General features: G+C 45.7%; 1 long non-coding RNA gene across 4 annotated transcripts in view; it reads left to right on the forward strand.

Moving 5' to 3' along the window:
* Nucleotides 1–366: 366 nt before the first annotated feature.
* LOC132249465 (uncharacterized) overlaps nucleotides 367–20,000 on the forward strand; it is a 40,225-nt gene continuing 20,591 nt past the window's right edge. Inside the window, exons 1-4 of one of the 4 annotated variants that reach the window (XR_009460942.1) lie at nucleotides 377–490; nucleotides 5,565–5,638; nucleotides 7,793–7,877; nucleotides 8,714–9,794. This is a non-coding gene — a long non-coding RNA (uncharacterized LOC132249465). Of the gene's footprint in view, nucleotides 491–5,564; nucleotides 5,639–7,792; nucleotides 9,795–20,000 lie in introns of those variants that run through there. The other 3 variants (XR_009460940.1, XR_009460941.1, XR_009460939.1) reach the window with 3 other exon arrangements.

Consider the following 20,000-nt stretch of genomic DNA (forward strand, 5'->3'; position numbering starts at 1 on the left):
GCAATTGCATGCTCTTCTGCTGAAGCTATCACTTCATTATGCCATGGGCTACATGCAGATTGCTGTGCTCCTTGCAGCCTAGGGAACAAAATGTGACACCCGTGCAATAACTGAAAGCTTATTAAAGCATTTAGGATGTACAAGACCTAGGCTTAATTCTCTACTCAGTCTGAGGAATTCATCTCTCTCACAAGCATGTCCCAACTACCACCACACCACAGGTTATTTTGGGATGATATCCTAGAAATAGAAATAAAAAGGGAAGTTTGTGATACCCGGATCCCTCCTGGTGGTAGAACTCCTGTAACAGGCTGTGGCAGGGCACGGTGTGTGCCTGCCACTTTAAGGGCCTGGAGCTGGCAGCCACCAGGTGCCTGACGAGGGCAGCCATTTTGGAGGCAAGGGCTGTCTATATAAACAGGGCAGTTTGGCTGCTGGAGGCTAGGCAGCAACATTGCCTGGCTGGAGGGTTGCTGAGAACAATCTGGAGGTAAGGGAGGAGCTGTAGGGGATGGTAAGGAGGCTCCTGGTCCTGGGCATGACCTAAAACTGCACCCTGCTGGGAGTGGGTGGCCTGGTGGGGCTCTTGGTGGTGCGGGAGCCCCCAGGAAATGCCAGGCCAGTTACCACCCCGGTGAAAGGTGGGTTGGGGTGCCTTAACCCTTTGCCTCCACCACCAGGTGGATAACCCCGTTTGTTTGAAGGGCCCAGAGGGCAGACCCTGGGAGAGAGTGAGGGGCTAGAGACCCGACCTGAACAAGAGAGTACCCTTGACTGGCCCATGCTGGGGCCAGGACCAGGAGGGTCAAAAGGTCCAGAGGCCCACCGCGAGGGATGCCCAAGAGCCAGGGGCCTGGGGTCCCGACTGGCCTAGAGGTGGGCCAGGGCTGGTAGCTGAAGGTCCCGGGGGGACCACACCTTAGAGGGGAAAATGGTTTTGGGGGGCTAGTAGCCCGAATGAAGGCGGAGAGGCCGTCTAATTGGAGGGATCATAGAGGGGTCCTGTTAGGATGATTCAGGGGCCCAGCTTGGGGGCCGGTGCGGATGTAAACACCAAGATGCTATCTGTGAGGCTTGGGCTGCGGTATTGGGGAGGAAAGGAGCCGCAGAGAGCGCCCCCTGGCATCGGGGCACCAAATGGGCAGCCTCCCGCTTGAGTGACATCAATTATTGAATCAATTAACACCAAGGCGTGGCGGGCGAGAAGGCGGGCGGTTGGCCCAAGAACAGATGGGTGGGCCACGGAGATTGGCCCCGAGGAGGCCCCCTGTTACACAGGCATTCCTGTAACAGTCCCAGGGGTGGCTGCAGATTGGGGATCCCTGTGGCAGTCTCCCTTTCTAAAGATCTAAGAGCAACAAGGTGTGGCAGAAAAGGTGAGGGGGAGCAAGCTTAGGAGCAAGAAATGTGAAATGCTCCACCTTGGGAAGAGCAACCCAACACACCTACAGGCTTGGCTGCACCAAACTGACTAGCACCATGATTGGAAGGGACCTGGGGGTAATAATAGACTGCAATATGAATATGAGCTGGCAGCGTGATGCTGTAGCCAGTAGGGCAAATAATACTCTGACATGCATCAATCGATGCATCTCCAGCAAAACCAAGGAAGTGATTCTTCCGCTGTACTCAGCACTAGTGAGACCGCCGTTGGAGTACTGCATCCAGTTCTGGGCACCACACTTTAACAAGGATGTGGACAAGCTTGAGAGAATCTAAAGAAGAGCCACCTGTATGATCAGAGTCTTGCATGGCAAGCTGTACAAGGAAAGGCTGAGGGATCTGGGACTCTTCAGCCTGAAGAAAAGAAGGCTGAGAGGGGACCTGGTAGCAGATTACAGCTACTCTAGGGGAGTACATCAAGGGCTGTGTGAGCAACTGTTCACGGGGCACCCAAGGGGAAAACTAGGAGTAATGGCCACAAATTCCTGGGAGACCAATTCAGGCTCAACATTAGGAAAAACTTCTTCACAGTCAGGGTGTCCAGACTGTGGAATAAGGTCCCTCCAGAGGTGGTGTAATCGCCTACCCTGGAAATCTTCAAGACGAGACTGGACAATCACCTTGCTGGGGTCACCTGACCCCCAGTTATCTTCCCTGTTTGGTGCAGGGGGCTGGACCTGATGATGTTCCAAGGTCCCTCCTGGCCTTACAATCTATGAAACAGGGGCTGAGCAGCCACCATGAGGTGTTGCAATACCTGATGGTGACTTTGCAGCCCCTGTTCTCACTCCTAAGCTTGCTCCCCCTCACCTTTCCTGCCACACCTTGTTCTTAGATCTTTAGAAAAGGAGGCTTCCCCAGGGATCCCCAATCCCATGTTGGTATTCTGGTGTCTCTATTTCACTTTAAGGGCTTATAGCATGGCTCCAACTGCCCCTTACATCACACCCATGCCTTGCAGATGTCACCATTAGCTATCAAGCTGTCTATCTCTACCGATATCTGAGCACTTTGACCACCTTGGCTACTTCTGGGCACATCCCTGGGTCTCTAGCCTGGATCCCACCTCCACTGAGGTATTGGGTACCAGGCCCTGCCTCCACCCTTCTCTGGGCTGAGAGTCCCTTATCCTGGCAGTCTCTGGTAGTGGCCCTCCTAGCCTTCGGTCCCTAGACCCTGGCCCTGCATCTAGGCCATTTGAGATCTCTTGGCTCCCTGGCCCCAAGCAGTCTCCATCTGTGGCCCATCCTGGCCCTGCTCACCCCTCCTGGGCTACGAGTCTCTGACCCTGCCTTCTGCCCCCTGTGGGATATGGGTTCTTGACCCTCCCTGCTCTCATGACCCTTTGGCTGTGACCCTGCTCTTCAGCCTTGGCCCCTAATTTTTGGGCCCTAGCCCTGTTCCTGGTCTAGCTAAAACCTTGTTTCCTCCCCTTGTCTCAGTCCCTGAACAACCAGTCTTCTTACCCCAGGTTAGGTGTTTGCCAGGAGCCTGGCTTCAGCCCTGCTGTTCAGAAGTGCTTTACATTTCACCTACTAGAATCAGACTACTACCCCATCTCAGGCTCTGGGCTTATATCTTGTAAGCCTAGCCGCCTTTTGGATCACATGACCCCTGATCTAAAGTTTTCCTTCTCTTAAAGTAGCAGGAGCACCAAGCCTCCTGCTACAATCCCCTATTGCTTTTTACTTACGACCCCAGTCTACCCCTGTACTCCACCTTAGGACCAATGGTCACTAAGTTCTTTGAACTCATTGTTTCCAGCTAGTAACTGAATGCCATTAGGTACTGCTGCAACTAGAAGCAGAATTATGTGCTGCTGGATCACTGTAAAGGAAAGAACAGAAGAATTGATTCAATTAGCAAAAGTTTTTTTGCATTAGAGGTGGACAAAAATACAACTGTTGCTAGTGGAAGTGTTTGCGAACTATAGACAAAGTCCTCCTATCTCCTCCTGTTCCACTGTCCACTTCAGTTGAGGAAGAAGCAGTCAGGATAAATTGTTTCTCCAACATACCCCTCTCTTTTCCCATATCTGCTTACTCTGAGCCCACCTCAAATCTGAAGAGCCATTAGTAGCAAGGATCCTGGAGAATTTTTTGCAGGAAGTGCCTGTGTTGTCCAAGAAACACAGTTTATCAACCACAAGAACAGTGCCAAAGCATAAAACCTCTGGGAAAAAGAGCCAAACAGTGAACATTAAGCAGGTCAACTTGTATGGAAAGTAAACCAAAACACATCAAACCAAACCATCAGAATTTCCTGAATTGATGAATAGAGCAGCTGTCTCTTAGATATAACTAGAGCAGGTGAAGGGATGGCTCAGTTCTCCAAGGACTCATAAATCTAAGGACCCCACTTGATCTTATCCATCTTAAAAGCCTTTTTGTTAAGCTGTTTTTCTTTAGGTTTTTGTTTTTCCTTCCATATGCTTGTTGTCTCTAACATTGGTGCTCTCAGGGCTGCCTCTGTGTACAGACTCTGAAATAGCTTGCAGTATGTTTTATTATCTATCTTCATTTGTCTCTGTCTGGTTTTATTCAGATTTCCTTATGACATCGTGACTGGGTTTAGTCCTGCCACACATCCTCTTTGTTTATCTTTCCAATATTATTTTTCATTTAGACTAGCTTTACAGTTTTATTGATTGGATGGGGAGGGAGGAGATTTTAAAACTGAATTTTTTTTGAACTGGTAAGCAGGGAGTTTTATTCAAAGCATCTCATAGAAAAGCAGTCCCTCTCGCTAGCAGCTCCACAGTTCTCCCAAGTTATGCTGCTGCAGGAGCTGCTGCTGATTCATGAGCACACAGATCACTTTAGTAGCTACTATATGTAATGCTGCACTGGACATTATGTGCCTGTGCCCTCCCTAAGAATAAAGGGACCTTGGCTTTCTCCAGATTGATCCCTATCGATAGCAGCTGAGTACATGGAATGTACCCTGGGGTGCTTGTCCATGTAATGGGCATTTACCCACTAAAAATGTTCCCAGTTTAATTTTCCCTTCTTACTTATTTAGCCATCATAAACTAACATGGATGTGATTTACCATGTAATGGCTTATTATGCTACAACTAGTAAAATACAGTAGGGGGCACATCAAAACAATAATACCCTCCTGCCCTTTCAGTACTGCTTGACTGCCAGGTGGTGTTTTAGGACAAGAAATGCCCAGGAGAGTCCTCCCAAGGGGGATTGACATGGCTATGGACACCCAAAGGGGTTCACCCCCTGCCCTAGCCTGGTGCCACAGCTCTTCTGCCCCTTGCTTTTTCTGCGCGCTTTTTCCGGGCACCCAGCCTGGTAAGGAGCACCAGCTGGGCTATGGGTGCAGGGTGCTGTGGCTCAGGAGTGAGGGGTACCAGCTGGGTTGGAGAAGCAGGGGGCTACAGGTAAGGAGTGAGGTGCACTGGCAGGGTTTGGGGGATAGAGGGGGCTGGGATTGCAGGGGGCTGTGGGTCAGGAGTGAGGGGTTCCTGCTGGGCTGGGGGCTGCAGGTTAGCTCAGAATGAGGGGCACTGTCAGGGCTAGTGGGGCACGGGGCCTCAGGTTGGGAGTGATGGACACGGGCAGGGCTGGGGGAGAGCAGGGGTGCTGCCCCCACCAGCCCCCCACATGCTTATGCCACAACCCCCAGGCCACTGCAGGGAGAGGAGAGTCACAGACTGTCAGAGAGGCTTGGGTCCTGTGATGCTCCCAGCTCTGGGTTGTAATGGCCACATATAACAGTGTATAGTGTAGTCTGTGCTAAACTGGAGTGAGGGGCAGGTCAGGAGTGAGGGGAACTGGCAGGGCTGGGGAGGCAGGGGACTGCAGGTTGGGAGTGGGGGGTTGGGAGGGCAGGTCAGGAGTGAGGGAGACCAGCAGAGCTGGGAGGGTAGGGGGCTGTGGGTCAGGAGCGAAGGGCCCTGGCACTGTATGGTGAGGGCGGTGCTAAACTGTTATATGTGGCTGTTACACCCCAGAGCTGGGTGCATCTTGGCCCTCCCCGTACACTGTTATATGCAGTTGTTACACACCACAGCTGAGGCCATTCTGGCAGGGCTGGGGGGCAGTGGCTTGGCTATAAAGCATGATCATGTTTTCTGTGTGATTTGTTGTCTATTGTGCCTCCTGTAGGACTGGAGAGGACCATTTCCCATCCTCCCTCAGGCCATTGGCTTAAGATCCCTCAACAGAACCTCTAAAACCAGGTGAGTGACTGGCCAAATCCTGGAGTGCCGGCCCCACTTTGAATTGCTTGGTCTGCATTCCCAATGTTCCAATGAAGCTGCTTTTTGGCTGGGGCCCTGGATGATGGCACCGGCAGGGCTGGCAAGACAGGAGCTGCAGGTTGAGAGTGAGAGGCACCCCAAAGTGTGACAAATCAGTGACCACACACTTTTTGATTGAGCATTATTTTTATTTATTTTCAGACAGAGTTATACATGGTTTTGTTATGTTATGCTGCAGAGTCCAAGGACCTTTTTTTTGTGGGGAGAATTGAAATCTGATAGTGCATTGTTCTATCAGCATTTCACAGTAACCCTATTTGCATGTCAATTCCAGTTCCCCAGCAGCTCAGGTTACAGCTCTCATCAGTCTGTACCTTGAGGCAGACCTCGGAACATGGCTTTCCAGGAGTTTAAACAGACTCCAGCCCAGTTCAATAGTCCATATAGTTTCCTCTTCTAGAAGCAGACTTCAGTGATGTGACTGTTCTACAGCCAGCAATATTATTGTTTTCTTGTTGCTTACCCTGTTAGGAATGGAGGAAGCCATGCAGAGACAAATCCCTGTTCCTGCATTACCTTCCAGTATGCCAAAGGTCTATTCCATAATAATTACCCAGAACTACCTGACCCGTACCACATTCACCCAATGCTACATGTTAGGGTTCTTTCCAGAATTGGCAAAAGCCTGCTTAACTGTGACTTGCATTTGGCAAGCCATGTACTTTATTTGCTCTGTTCATCAGTCAGCTCTACCCCCCCCCCCCCCCCCCCATTTCTGAGGTCCCAGGAACATTTCACTTGCAAAATTCCCTGCCAGTCCCCGCTCTGCCTGGGCCTGGGGCTGTGGGGGACTCCTTACTCGCAGTGAGTGGCCTGCTCTCACCATCCACTGTTTTAGGGTGCCCCAGGTCACATGCTAGGGTTTGCTCCCCCAATTTCAAACTGCCTGCCTCTACTGAAGGTCAAGGAACATCTGCACCCCCAGCGGGGTCACCCTAAAAGCAGCACCCCAGCAAGGCTGACAGATGAGGTGTGAAGCTCCTGGTGTGTACCCCTGTTGGAAAGCCCAATGGCCTGCGTGGTGCCAAAGGTTGGCAAAGGGTGCGGGGACAGTGCTGGCATGGGCAGCTTCCCTGTCACCCAGCAATATTGGCAACTCCATTAATCTCCTAAGTCTGTGAGGGCATTTGTGACCAGAGTCTTGCCTGGCCCAAAATGCAGTTTGACTGGGCCAGGCTGCCAACTGACAGCACCCCAGCCACAGTGCTAAGTATATGGAACCAAATAAGGAACTGGATTTGGGGCTAGAAATACTTCTTGGTCCGCCCCACAGCATACGTCTGTGGCATTGGGGGACTTTCCTGGACATCTCTGACCAGAATCTTGCCTAGCCCAAAACATGGTTTGTGTGTGCCAAGCTGCCAACTGACAGTCCCCCCCATGCCCACTGTACTAAGTATACAGGCTCAAAAAAGGAATTTCTTTTTGGCTGGGATTAGAAATGGAAATCCTTCTTACGTTTTACATTTTATCTATACAATACAGGTTCCTGTGTGGTTGCTGGAACTGAAAACAATCCGGAGAGGGGTGGAAGAGACTTGGGGTTGGTGGCAGGAGCAGGATAAGAAGTTGGGGGTTGGGAGGAAAGGTAGAGGCTGAGGCTGGCAGGCTCTGATAAGCAGCAGCTGCAGCAGGAAAAAGGACAGCCATAAGCAAAGTACATGTGAAAAGGCAGAACAATTTGTTTTGGAAATTTCATTTTTCATTAATCTGAAATAACTAGTAAAATAATCAGTAATTTTCAAGATTAGCACCTGGCCTTCGGTTGAATCATTGCAGGAGAAATTCGATGGATTTTCATGGATTTACAAGTGAACCCAAGTGCCACCTGGTGTTGACGTTGTTGCAAAGCAGGGAAAATCACGTTTTTGGGCATAAATCAGATACACATTGAAAATTTAAAACGAGAAAAAAAACCCTCATGGAAGAAATTCAGGAGCTAAAAATAAAGCATGTCAGAGGTGTTTTAAATTACCACGAAACCCCCCCCTAAAATGATAAAATCAGCTGATAACATGGATACATAGATGCAATTTAGCGAGTTTAATGGAAATTTTTGTCACATGGACACAGGAAAAGTGTAACATGGAAACAGGAGAGGTGTAATGTGGACAAGCGCCCCTGGATGGCTCCTGTGTCTGACTGAAAGTGCTCCCAAGTATCCTTTTTGTTTCTTTGTGATCCTATCCTTTTCACCCATCAAAGCCAGGCCATCCCTCCACCTGCTAGTGTTGGATGTTCTGCAAACTGTATAGCACCCTGCAGCATTGAAGCATTTAATCCTTCTTAGTTACATAAGTTACCCTATTAATATCATTATATTATGGCTACTTTGTGGCCAAAAGCCATTCTTGAGCAACAGACTGGGAACCTGATTGTTACTACACAGTCACAATCTGTGCTCTGATTCACCATATGTCCTGTCAGAAAAGTGATCTGTAAAAGTCCTACCTGTGGCACAGGTTACTTCCTCTGCTGTGATAGCACACCTATGCCAGAGAGGGAAGAACAGCCTGGGAGGAACTGGTTTCTTTTCTGCATGACTACCTACAACTAGAGGGAGCCAGCATAGCAGAGTAAAAGGTGGCGTTTATGTCTTACGGCTCTCCGTGTCTCCATTATCACAATCTGTCACCCTTAGTCTTTTAATAGGAAGGAATAACATTCACATACATTGTTCAGACAGGAAATTAAAGACTGAGGTCCTACATCCTCTGCACGGATACTGGAGAATAGATGGCAGTTTTGTAAGATTAGATTTCTTCCCCACTAACACCTAGTTGTGTTGTGTCTTGAAATGAAGCAGAAATTAACCCCTGTTAATTGTTGCTCTATACCACAGTGGTGGTTGTGTTTTAGCAGTGTTTAAATATGTCGTCTGTAATATGTTTTTGACATGAAAGGTACTGAATATATGTACCGCATTTTGCTCAGGAATGTTCTGCATTTGGTCAGGATCTTAAATGAGCATTGATATTAATATAAATTCCACAGATAGAATGAAAATGCAGAATACACAACTGAAATTTACAGCAAGGAAGGAGAGAAGAAATTTTGCCTTTGTACACCACTGCATTTTTAAGAAAAATAGAGGGTGTAAAATAAGAAAGCATCTGAAGACTGTATTTATAATTATGTTTCAAAACTTAAAAGAGTCTTAAGGTGGAGTAAATTTGGTCTCATAAATCCTGAATGTGCATTTCACCGCTAACACTAGTGATTCCTTTCTGTGTTAGGATGCTTTAGTGTGCCAGAACACAAAGGAAGGTGTGCCAGCTTTACAAGTTGTAATTTGGTGCATGTCATAATTACACAAAGGAACAATGCAGTGGTTAAAACAAATTAAGGATAGGGTATAATTTATGGCCTCTCCATAGCAGTTGATTGGAAATTGCTTTGGATTGTTTAGGAGAATGAAGATGACCCCACTCAACCTCCATTATAAATGCCCACACGCATTCTAATTTTATATGGATAATTATGTTTAAAAAACTGGAATTTGTAATCAATTTATATTCTATATAATTGTGTTAATCTCATACCTATAAACTCTGCAAATTAACTGTCACATGGAGGTACAAGTTTGCATCAATTAACCCAACTAGAGTTCACAGCTAGAACAATACTCTTTTAAGGATTGCTGCTGAGCCCTCTGCAGTCAATAAAAATCTCTTTGGGTGAAATCCCGGCCCTAGTAAAGTCAACAGCAAGCACCCTGCACTGGCACTCTGCCCTGTCCCGCACAGGTCCAGGGTCCTGTGCCCCACCATGCGCTCCTGGGACACATGCAGTGGTGGGAGCTCCCCCCCACCAACGCACCCGAGAGCAACAATGACTTGGGGCAGGCACATGGGTCCCGGGGGCTCCATTTTCTCCAGTTCAGTGGCACAGCTGAGGCTAGCTAGCCCTTCTCTGGCTCCCAGCTCCAGGCCCCCTGGAGGTGCGGGGCTGGGGCTGGTGCAGGGCTGGGTGGTGGTGGGGATGGATTCATTGGCACAGGGGGCACCAGAACGAGGCAATAACCCCGGGTGCAGGGGAAGGAGCAGCCGCACAGGCGCAGTGGGCCCTGGCCCCAGCCCCGATCCTGATCCTGGGCCTCGCTCAGCTCTGCTCCCTTCTGATCCCTGCCTGATCCCAGGCCCACCCCACCCCACTTCCCATGGCCCTTTCCCCTCCCCCTGCCCCTTCCTCCACAGACTTTCCCACCTGGAGGGGTGCATGTGTGCACATGTGTGTGCGTGTTTCACCCCCTCCTAAATTATTTTTCTCCCTCTGCCTATGCCTTTGATCCATATATTGCTGGGATATATACTATGTTGATTAAGAGGACGTTGTGTTCCCTGCAAAATTTTGTTTCCAGTAAATTCACAGTGAGCTGTGTTTTTATATCAATATTTTTAGAGGGTTTTTTTTTTTAAGTAGTAAGGACTAGATCCATTCAGGGAGTTGGGTGGGGCATAGACACTTACTGGTCTTGTGAGGCTTCACATCAAAACTTGCCACTTAACCCTTAAGTTGCCTAAAGTCTGTGCCCCATTGCAGTAGCATAACTGAGTGGGGAGGGAGAGGGTGGATTTAAGGCTCTGTCTTTGGGGAAGGGGCACATAAATAGTCACTGCTATTGACACCATGGAAGCCAGTGCTGCCCCATTCACCCCAGCTGTCCAGAGGGTAGAGCTTACCTGCTATACCTCTGTCCCAGTTTCTAAAGCTTACCCCCAAATCTTGCTAAAGATATGTAGTTAGGTGGGTGGCTTAAGTATAATCTTACTGAGATTTAGGTATTCTTCCACCTATTACAGCCTGCAGAGTCCAGTTCTTCTGGACTAAGCACCGCACACAGTAGCTGAAAGGAGAAAGTAGATTTGGTAGTTTTCCCCTTCTATCAGGGCATTTATATGGGATGTCTGAGACTGAGATTTAACTCCTTTCTCAGTCAGAGGACACCTCACAGGAGAGTGCACTGAAATTGTTCTGCTGTACTTGGAATAAATAAATGTTCATCTCTGGAAGGTACAGCCAGGCAGGTGAGCTATGGTACTAAATCTGTTTTTAGTATGTGAGGATGAGCTCTTCCAGTTGTGGAGGGCTAGTTTTTCCTTCCACTAGCCTCAGATGTTGTTGGTGGTAGAAAGTATGCTACTCCTTTCACCTCTACAGGTGCTTCCTACAGAGCAGGGTGAAGCAGGGTGCATGGTTGCTTGCACTATCTGTTTTCTGTGAAATGACCAGGCTAGTCAGTCTGAGCTCTTCACAGGTATTAAAACTTGCTGCAAAAAATATCTTCTCCACCCAACACCAGTAAACAAAGAAACAGCTATGAAAGATGTATGCTCTGATGAGAGACCACCGTTGGGACTGTCTTCAAAGAAGACCTATCTTATAAGAAGATTCTTACAAGAATCACTTTGAACACACATGCATTTGGGTTTATTTGTGCACTTGAACAAGAAATAAGAATGTTAGCTGCCATCATCTGCTGGGAGAGGTGAAATATTCTGTGTTCTGAAATAGAGTGAACTTGATGATCTTTTACATATGCTGTAAAAGGCATTTATTTGATGGGGATTTGGGAGAAGGTTGAGGTTGTGTATCTGCTGAAAAGGTTAAAGAGGCTGTTTTTCAAGTACAATGAATTGTCTGGAGGAGTAAGATCATTATTTGTATAAAGGTGTCCTTTATTGTTGAGTGAACTTCATTTGCATATACAAGTTGCATTCATTATTAAGAAGTTTGAAGTATCTTTGTATGGGCATCAGGGTTTTTTATTGTCATTTAAATCTAAATATAAAATGGTGCAGTGGCTTTACTGGCTTGATGTGGGGGTTCGGTTTATTCTTTTGATTTTTGGAATGGTCTAGGCAATGATTCCTTGTTGCATGGGGTAGTCCAAATGAACACATCTGTGGTTATTTCAGGATCTGTGGTCAGACTTCCTGATTGCTATTGTATTGCATATTATAGTTTTCAAAACTTAATGGTAGCGCTATTGTTATAATTCACGTTCCCTACTCCAAAACAACAGAGCCCTCACCTTCCTACCCATGTAACATCTTGATCCAGGGCAGCTGATGAAACAGGGTGAAAAAACTGAGGAATGGGGCTATAACAAGGAGCCAGAGACTCCTGTTACTTTATGGGGAAAAGTTCAACAGGCCATCCTTGCTGTGGAGGCAGGCAGATGAGCCAAAGCCAGCTGCATTACAATAAGCTTGATGTCTGGGACATATGTCTAGACAGCCCCAGAATAAAAGTTGCAAACAGATTAAACTGCAACAGGGAAGGGAAAGCTGGGCATTAGGCACAAGGGGAAACCCCTGTGCTCGACTGGACAAGTCACCTGAGTCCTTGTCACCCCAGTCACCTAACTGGACAAGGCAGGCCTCCAGGAGATATAAGCCAGAAACAAAGCAGGCAGTCTGGGGGTATGTGTGTGCAGCTCCTGGAGACAGCCTGGCAGGTTCCCAAGCCTCCTATGGGAGCTAGAAGGAGAGAAGTCAAAGGGAAGGAAGGCTTGCAGGATGTCACTGACCTAGAGTGGGAGAGAATTTTTGTTCAGAAGTGGTTACTTGAATTTCCATTGCAATTAAATTTAACACCAGAGGAGCAGATTGTGACTGTAGAGGAGGATTGGTGGCTACATACCAGGGTGCCTGGGACACTTGAGGTTTTAAGCCCTGAGAAGGGCAAGTGAGAGCTGAGAAGGCCAGGGCCTGCACCCTGAGAAAATGTAACACAGCCTGGCCCCCAGCAGTGGCCACAGCGTCTTCTGGTGGCCACATGGTCCATGCCCCACTCTGGCTCCTCAGGGTACCCTTCCTTTTTTACTTCACCTGCCACATTTGGATGTCTCTTATAATATATAGGTAGGTTGCCCCCATGGTCTCCAAGTGAACCTCAGTTCCTCAGCAGGCTGGTCTTTCCCATGCTCAGCCAGCCCTAGTCTTGCCCTTAAGGTGCTGAGCTGTGGCCCCCCTCTTGGTCCTATCTGTGCCTTGGGGCTATATCTGTAGCCTCTGTCCACCCCTGTAGCCTTGCTCATGCCCCATAGATGTTACTCTTGCTCCATGCACCAGGTTGTACAGGCTTCAGCCCTCTTTACTTTGCCTGCTAGTTGGTCTAGCTGTGGGCTCTTAAACTTAGGCCCACTAGCACTGGCCAGGCTCCTTGGTCTCAGCCTCCCTTTCTCTCGGGACACAGGCACTGGTCATCTCAGCTTTTACCCATCCCATCTTTTGCTCATCCCTCTGCAGGGCTTGAAACCCCAAGTGCCCCAGGCACCCTGGTACTTTACCTCCAGTCCTCCCCTACAACCACAACTTGGTTCTCTGCTTTTAAACTTAACCACAATAACAATACAAGCAACTGCTTCTGAACAAAAAGTCTCCCCCACTGTGGGTCAATGGCAACCTGCAAGCCCTTCTTCTTGAGCTCTCACCTCCTAGCTCCCATGAGTGGCTTGGGCACCTGCCCAGCTGTCTCCCAGGAGCACCACTCCCTGCAGCACACAGGGCTAGACTGCCTGCCTTGTTTCCTGTGCTGAGTTTATATACCCCGAAGCACTGTCTCTTTGAGTCAGGTGACTCCTTTTTGTCAACACAGGGGGTTTCCCTTGTGCCTAATGGCCAGCCTGCCCTTCCCTGCTACAGCTTAACTAAGTTGCTTGCAGCCTTTACTCTCAGGCTGCCTAGAAATCTGCCCCTCACATCAAGGCTATTGCAGCGCAGCTAGCTTTGGCTCAGCTGCCTGCCTGCACAGCCAGGGCTCCAGTTCTGTTACAGGGGCAATTATTCTGCTTCTCCCTGTCTCCTTAGACACAATATATGCTCCTAGGGACAACTGACAAAAGGAGTCCAGACACTTCTATAAATGTTATGATGTTACCATTGCTTTTTGCATAAGGTATGCAAATGACAGAGAATCTTTGTGTATTCCTGTTCTTCTCTCATACAACTACATTAGGACCAGTCATTATATAGTCTATTGTGACTTGCCATCATGTCATTAGCCTGACCTCTGTGCACATGGTCACAGTATTCCTGAAGCATCAGTCTGAGCAAATGTACACTGCCTAGGTACAATACTGAACAACACGCTCCCAACCGTATAAGATTCTTTCACAAGGCTACCCAATATGCAGCCTCCGCTATGGTAATCTATCATAAGAATGGATTTTTTTCAGTGGGGAAATCCATTAAGTGCAATGGGGATTGATTTATTATAAGTGATGAATATTTGCAGCATGGAAATTGTTATAATAGACAAAATCTTTCCCAAGAACAGCAAGACAGTGAGAGAACCACACCAACTCCATCTTTTTTTGTTCAGATAATTACTCATTAACAGCAGGCCCTTCTTCTGCTTACCACAGTTAATAGCAGGTAGCAAGTTCTTTGTAGCTGGCATATTCCTGGTGTAGCTGAAGTAGCCCAACAAGGTGTTATTTGTTTACTTATTGATTGATTTTTCACTGTGGTGTAATAAGGAAGATTTTGTTGTACTCCACAATTTGGTGATGGCTGAATAACAGTACTTTCCTTGTTTCTTTTCCATTTCTTTTCAATTTCAGCTATTCTGGTTGTAAAAGTGTGGTCTGTAAAATTCCCCATCAGAGACATGTCTTCAAAAGGTTGCTGCAAAATTTATGGGAAAATCATTTTGTACCACACCCAACCTTGTAATCGATGACTGAGCACAAATTAGTTGTTTTTGTTGCTAATACCTGTGCAATAAGACACTTGCCACTCTCTGAGACTTGATTTTATATAAGGTGTATCATGAGTTAAGGTTTCAGGTGTCTGTGACTAATGTAGTTCCTTATAGAAGCCAATTGTCCCTATTCAGGAAGGACAGAACTTACAGATTTGTGGATATTTTACTAAGTTTTTATTTTATTCACTGGGGTGAGGGAAAATCAATATGCTCCAATTTATTTCAACTGGAAACTAAGTATCTGTCTTAATGTCCTTCAGGTATTGACATCAATTTCTGAGCATGAAAAGTCGCTCCTAAAAGTGTGGTGTAAAGAGAGGCAGTGCTTCCTAAATAGCAAATGGTACAAAAATGCTTAAAAGCACCAAGTTTAAAAGTAACTTAGGTACTTAGGCCACTAACAGATGTTAAAAAGAAAGTGTGATGGGATGTGTTGGATGATGCATGATCCTGGGCTCCCCCTGTACCAGCAAGCTTCATTCCCATGGCTGAAAGCTCCTAACCACAGGAATACATGGTGCTGAAAATGCTTATCACTGTCAGGACTCCCAGATGCAGAGGTGCATGGTATCCCCATTGCTCTCAGCCATGCAGGGACTACCCTGCACTTCTGCACCTGAGAGTGCTCCCACCAGGGGAGCTCATTATGCTGTCCAAGCTGGAAGCCCTGATCAGCTGATCAGGGCTTCCAGCAACTGGAGTATATAGAAGTGTGCTCCAGAAACTGGGAGCACAGGCCATGTGTTCAATTAGAGGCATGACAGGAGTCACCACAACATAATAATATTACACATTTTGTGTAATAACGTTGTCAGTTATTCCTGGATGAACACGTGGCCATGTCACTACTTAAGGCATGATTTACCAGTTAAATATGTTGTATGTATAATGTGTTTCAGGAGCCTTAGAAGCCTAAATATCATTGGAAGTCAACAGGCCTTATACTCCAGAGCCACTTTTAGAACAGCAGCTGTAATTGTTTTCCAGTGGCTTCCAGAATGCTGGCTTGTTTTCCAGAATGACCCAAGCCCAAGCAGGCCAGTGCTAGAAGCCAACCACCGCTGCTGCCTCACCCTACCACCTGGGCACGGTGCAGCATGAATTATGCCCTCCCCCACCATGAAATGCTGCCAAAGCTCCCTGCCACCAAAGGCACCCCAGCTTTGGGCTGAATCATATGGTTTCATGGGTCAGTTTGGCCCATGGGCTGTAAGTAAGGTTGCCAATCCCTGATTGAAAAAGTTTCCAGAATTTTCCCCCTGATTTTTCCCAGTTCACGGAGCCAAAGTTGAGGAACATACATGCTAGCACAGAATATTTCAACTCTGCTTGCTCTTCCCTGAGTCATGTGCTGTGTAATCTTACCAAGATGAAACCTGTGTCTCTGTCCTACATCTTCATTGTGTCAAGTGAAACAGTCAGCATATATTCACAGGTAGATATTAAAAATGCCTGAATTTAAAGACAGGTTCTATGGAATGTTGCTCCTTTGTGCTTTCATTTGCCATTTGCGGATTACCTTATATGTACAGGCAGAAATGGGAAATTCCCAATATATATTGCCCATGTAACTAATTGCTATCTCAGAAATCTATTTATTATCTATGTCCTGCGGTCCCTCACAGCTTTACTTTTTATCATTCTATTTCTTTATCATTAATATACTAGTTTATGTTGTGATTCTTTCTTTTTTGTTATGTTTGTTAGCCCCTCTCTTTAGGTTTTGAATTCCTCAAGTCAGGAACCAAGCTCTCCTTCCTTTTTGGAGAGCACCCCATAGCACACTCTGATATAACGAAGAATGAAATGGTTATTTCATACTGTGAAACTTTTCAAGATTTGAAAGAGTTTCATTTTGTTCCTCGGGACAAAACTAAGACCTTTCAAATTTTTTTAACAAAAAAATAAAGAGACTGTCCCACCTATACTAAACTGGCTTGCTTTTATCAAAAGTTCCAACCTGGACCTGAAAATCCTTTTTTTCAGTCCAGGAATTTTGTCAAAATTGGTATGTTCTTGGAAAAATGTTCAGCTCCAAAGAAAAAAATATTTTATTGAAACAAATCCAATTGCTTTTAAATGAGGGTACTCTTGAGAATAAATAATCAATTATAATAAGGAGAGCCAGTGTATGCTGGTTCAGATACTCAAGCAGTTTTGTTAATGTCCAGCAGGCAACAACTGGCAGTGATGGATATATCTAATTAATGCCCGCTTCCCTCCTTTACTTAAACTCATGATTTTAAGGCTAAATTAAGACTTGGTATAGACAGTTGAAACTCCTGGGCATTTTTACGTGTGTTCTGGGATGAGCCATGCTAATTAAAAGTGCCTGCATGTCGCATGTATCAGCGTCCCCATGCTGAAAAAATGGCGGTGAGGCACTCTGAACTAATGCTCATCAAACATGTTTTATTTCAAAGTACCCTGCCACCATTTTTTCAGTGTGGGAGTACACAGGCACACTGATATATGTGATACAGAAGGCTGCTGGAGCGCATCAATTTCCATGGTCCAGCAGATTCGATCAAGTCTGCTCTGATGTGCTGGATTTCCAGTGCATTGGAGCAGGCTCTCTGCATGTCTATAGGAGCCCCTTGCTTTTAGTGGAGTTGCAGCTCTTTACAGCATGTGTGGCCCCGGTATTTTAGTTAAAGGCTTTCCTGTAACCTGAGATATAATAGTAACACAAATAATACTGCCCTCAGATCTTCTTTTGTGACTCTCTTTGGCATAACCAAATAGTGAATGCCTGCATTCACAGGCTTTGAGATACATATGCAGGGCTGGACTGGTTGCAATGGAGAGTTTCCTCCAAAGAAACTTTTTAAAGTTTCTTCTGGTCATTGCATGACCAGAACCATTATGCAGTTCCCAGTCTGCCAGAAAAGTGGCTACTTTAAATTGAGCAGAAGTAACAGAGCAAATCTTCAGCTGACCTTTAATAGTGTAGCCTGCAGGTATATCACAGAGAATACAAATTTATACTGGAGGAAGAAATCCATTCAGGCTAACTAAAAAGTCAATAGGCTCATGGTACTTTCATTAAATATGTACTATCCCTTTTCATGCAAAAATGGGGGAGGGAGAGAGAGACATGTTTAAATCAAGATCTTTTTCATACAATATAAAGGAACAAATCAATGTCCTTTGAAGGAAATAAAGTGTTCAAGGAACAGAAGGAGATTTGGTACTAAAGGAAATGGTTTAAGGAGGGCTAGGAAAGGAATGCTATGAGTGGGATGATATAATTGAAAGGGGTTTTTTGCTGAACAGCTCCCCATCCCTTTCCCCACATCACCCTACCACACTACACATAGGCACTCTCTGGAGTTATCAGTCTCAGGCTGACATGTAGTTGTTTAAAGAAAGTATAAGACCTTGAGCATTGCTGTGGCATCCATCAGATGGCAGAGAGTGAATAAACTACAGGTAATGATCCAGCTCATTTTGCTTCATTACTTTCAATTTCCCATGCTAATTTTCCTCTTTTTTAAAATGGGATTAAGTCCAGGTCCCAAGCAGAGAGGGATATTATAGCTTATGCAAAACAAGGTAGCTAACCTATACCTAGTGTTATCTGAACAAGATTCCCTGGAGAGATCTGTGCTCTTTACCATTGATTTGTGACGCTGATGTATGCCCTGGAAGCACATATAATCGTTTTTTTTTTTTCAAACTATATTTGAAAGGGCAGGAGTTTACAGCCTCTGTCCCCTGGAGTACTAATAGGCAAATAGAACCTTCCAGTTTTACCTTACCCACCTGCTAAGAAAGATAATGTAACAAAAAAGAAGGCAATAGGCAGGTGATTACCTATGGAGGAGGATGACAGTTAAAAGTAATTGTGCTTTATGCAGTATATGGTAGCTATTGTTAATCTGGTTGCCATAGGTTCAAAGAGGAATGTGAATCCAATTTACAGATATTCTGCTAGTGGGCAATGTAGAATTTTTCATGTGCTGTGTCAGAACAATATTGATACTGAAAGACTCTGGAGCTTCGTTAGGAGATTAGGATACATAATTCCTTGGGGGTCACTAACTGGAAGCAAAGGGGTGCAGACTCAAGATTTTTTTTTTAAATGTGTTTACATTTTTAGTACAACTTTTCCCTCTGCTCCTCCTTTGTCCAATGACCTGTGTATGTCTACAGAATTTCACTAAAACTAGACCTGGTATTTAGTGGGATTATCTCTGGCTAGAATCCGCAGTAAAACAGTCCTGCTCTTAATAGCCTCTTGGGCCCCCAAACTACAGAGGGAACCACAGCACACTGTCTGGTGCTTGACAAAATAAGTTTCCCCTCTTCCCCCCATGGCCAACAGGAACGGTTCCGGCTAGGTTTCACAAGAATTTACTGTTCCCATGTCTAGTTTACCTCCTGAACTGTGCTACAGGGATTTTTTGCAGTGGGTGCATCTGTTGCCTGATGTGCTTAATACTTCCAGGCTAACAGCACATGCTGCTTGTTCTCTCGATGCAGTACTATGAGAGGAAATGGTACAGACAATGCTTCTCTTAAAGAGAAATTACTGAATGCTGTCCCCTGTGGTTTATGTTCCCAACCTTTTTTGATGCAAGGAACCCTGGACAGACTCATGGCACCCTTTGGAAAATGCCCGTTCTTAGTTTTGACTCTTTTTTTTGAGTATAGAAAAAAACCCAGAGTTTTTATGTTGTAAAGAACTCAGAAAGACCACAATCATGGATTTTTATTTGAAATCTCTGGATTTATTTTGTGAATCATGTTTGCAAATCTAACAGTGCTAGCATTGTGCGGCACTTCACATCACCCTTGAAAGGCTCTCATGATACCCTAGGGTGGTGTTGTATCCTGATTGAGAAATGTTGTTTTAACTCCTTGGTATTAACTCCCTCCCCCCTCAATCTCTGTTACTGCAGCCAGTTTTTTTCTCTTCTACCCACCTATTTATTCTTTCTCAGCTTTAAGAAGTTCCCCATTCATTCAGTCTGTTTCACAGGTTCAGTCCCTTACTGTCTCTGTATTGTGTCTGTATCCATACTATATTTCTCTTTGCTCAAAGGCTTTTATGGAGTTCTATGGAACTCCAGGCCTCTCTGCTTCACAGCTCCTAAGATCCTGGGTTCATTTTCCATGCTTTCATCCCTTCTTGCTTCTCTTCTGCCTTCTGAGTCTTTTTCACTCAAGTTTTGCTCTGGGGTATTTTTCCAACTTAAAAGCCTGCACACTATATCAAAATAAAATAATAAACATTGAGCTAACAATAAACCTGGGAGAGTAATTTGGAAAGTTAGTAAAATAAAAGTGCTTGTTTCTACATTTATTAAAAATGTGTCTTTGATTTAGGAGCTGTTTGCATTGCTTCTTTACTAGATAAATCAGGTTAATGCTTTTTTCAGTTGTATTTTTATTTGGTTTCAGTACGGTTCAAGAAAATACATACTCTGTAGATACTGTGTTAGAACATATTCACTTCCTAAGACACTGTAATAGTGTCAGTAGTTATAGTAACAATTCCTTGTAAATGAAAGGTGAGGCTGGGCTTTTAACATATGCAGTTAAATATTTTACATTGTCTTTGTTC

Source organism: Alligator mississippiensis, chromosome 3 (assembly GCF_030867095.1).
Source record: "Alligator mississippiensis isolate rAllMis1 chromosome 3, rAllMis1, whole genome shotgun sequence".
In the NCBI taxonomy this organism is placed as follows: Eukaryota; Metazoa; Chordata; order Crocodylia; family Alligatoridae; genus Alligator; species Alligator mississippiensis.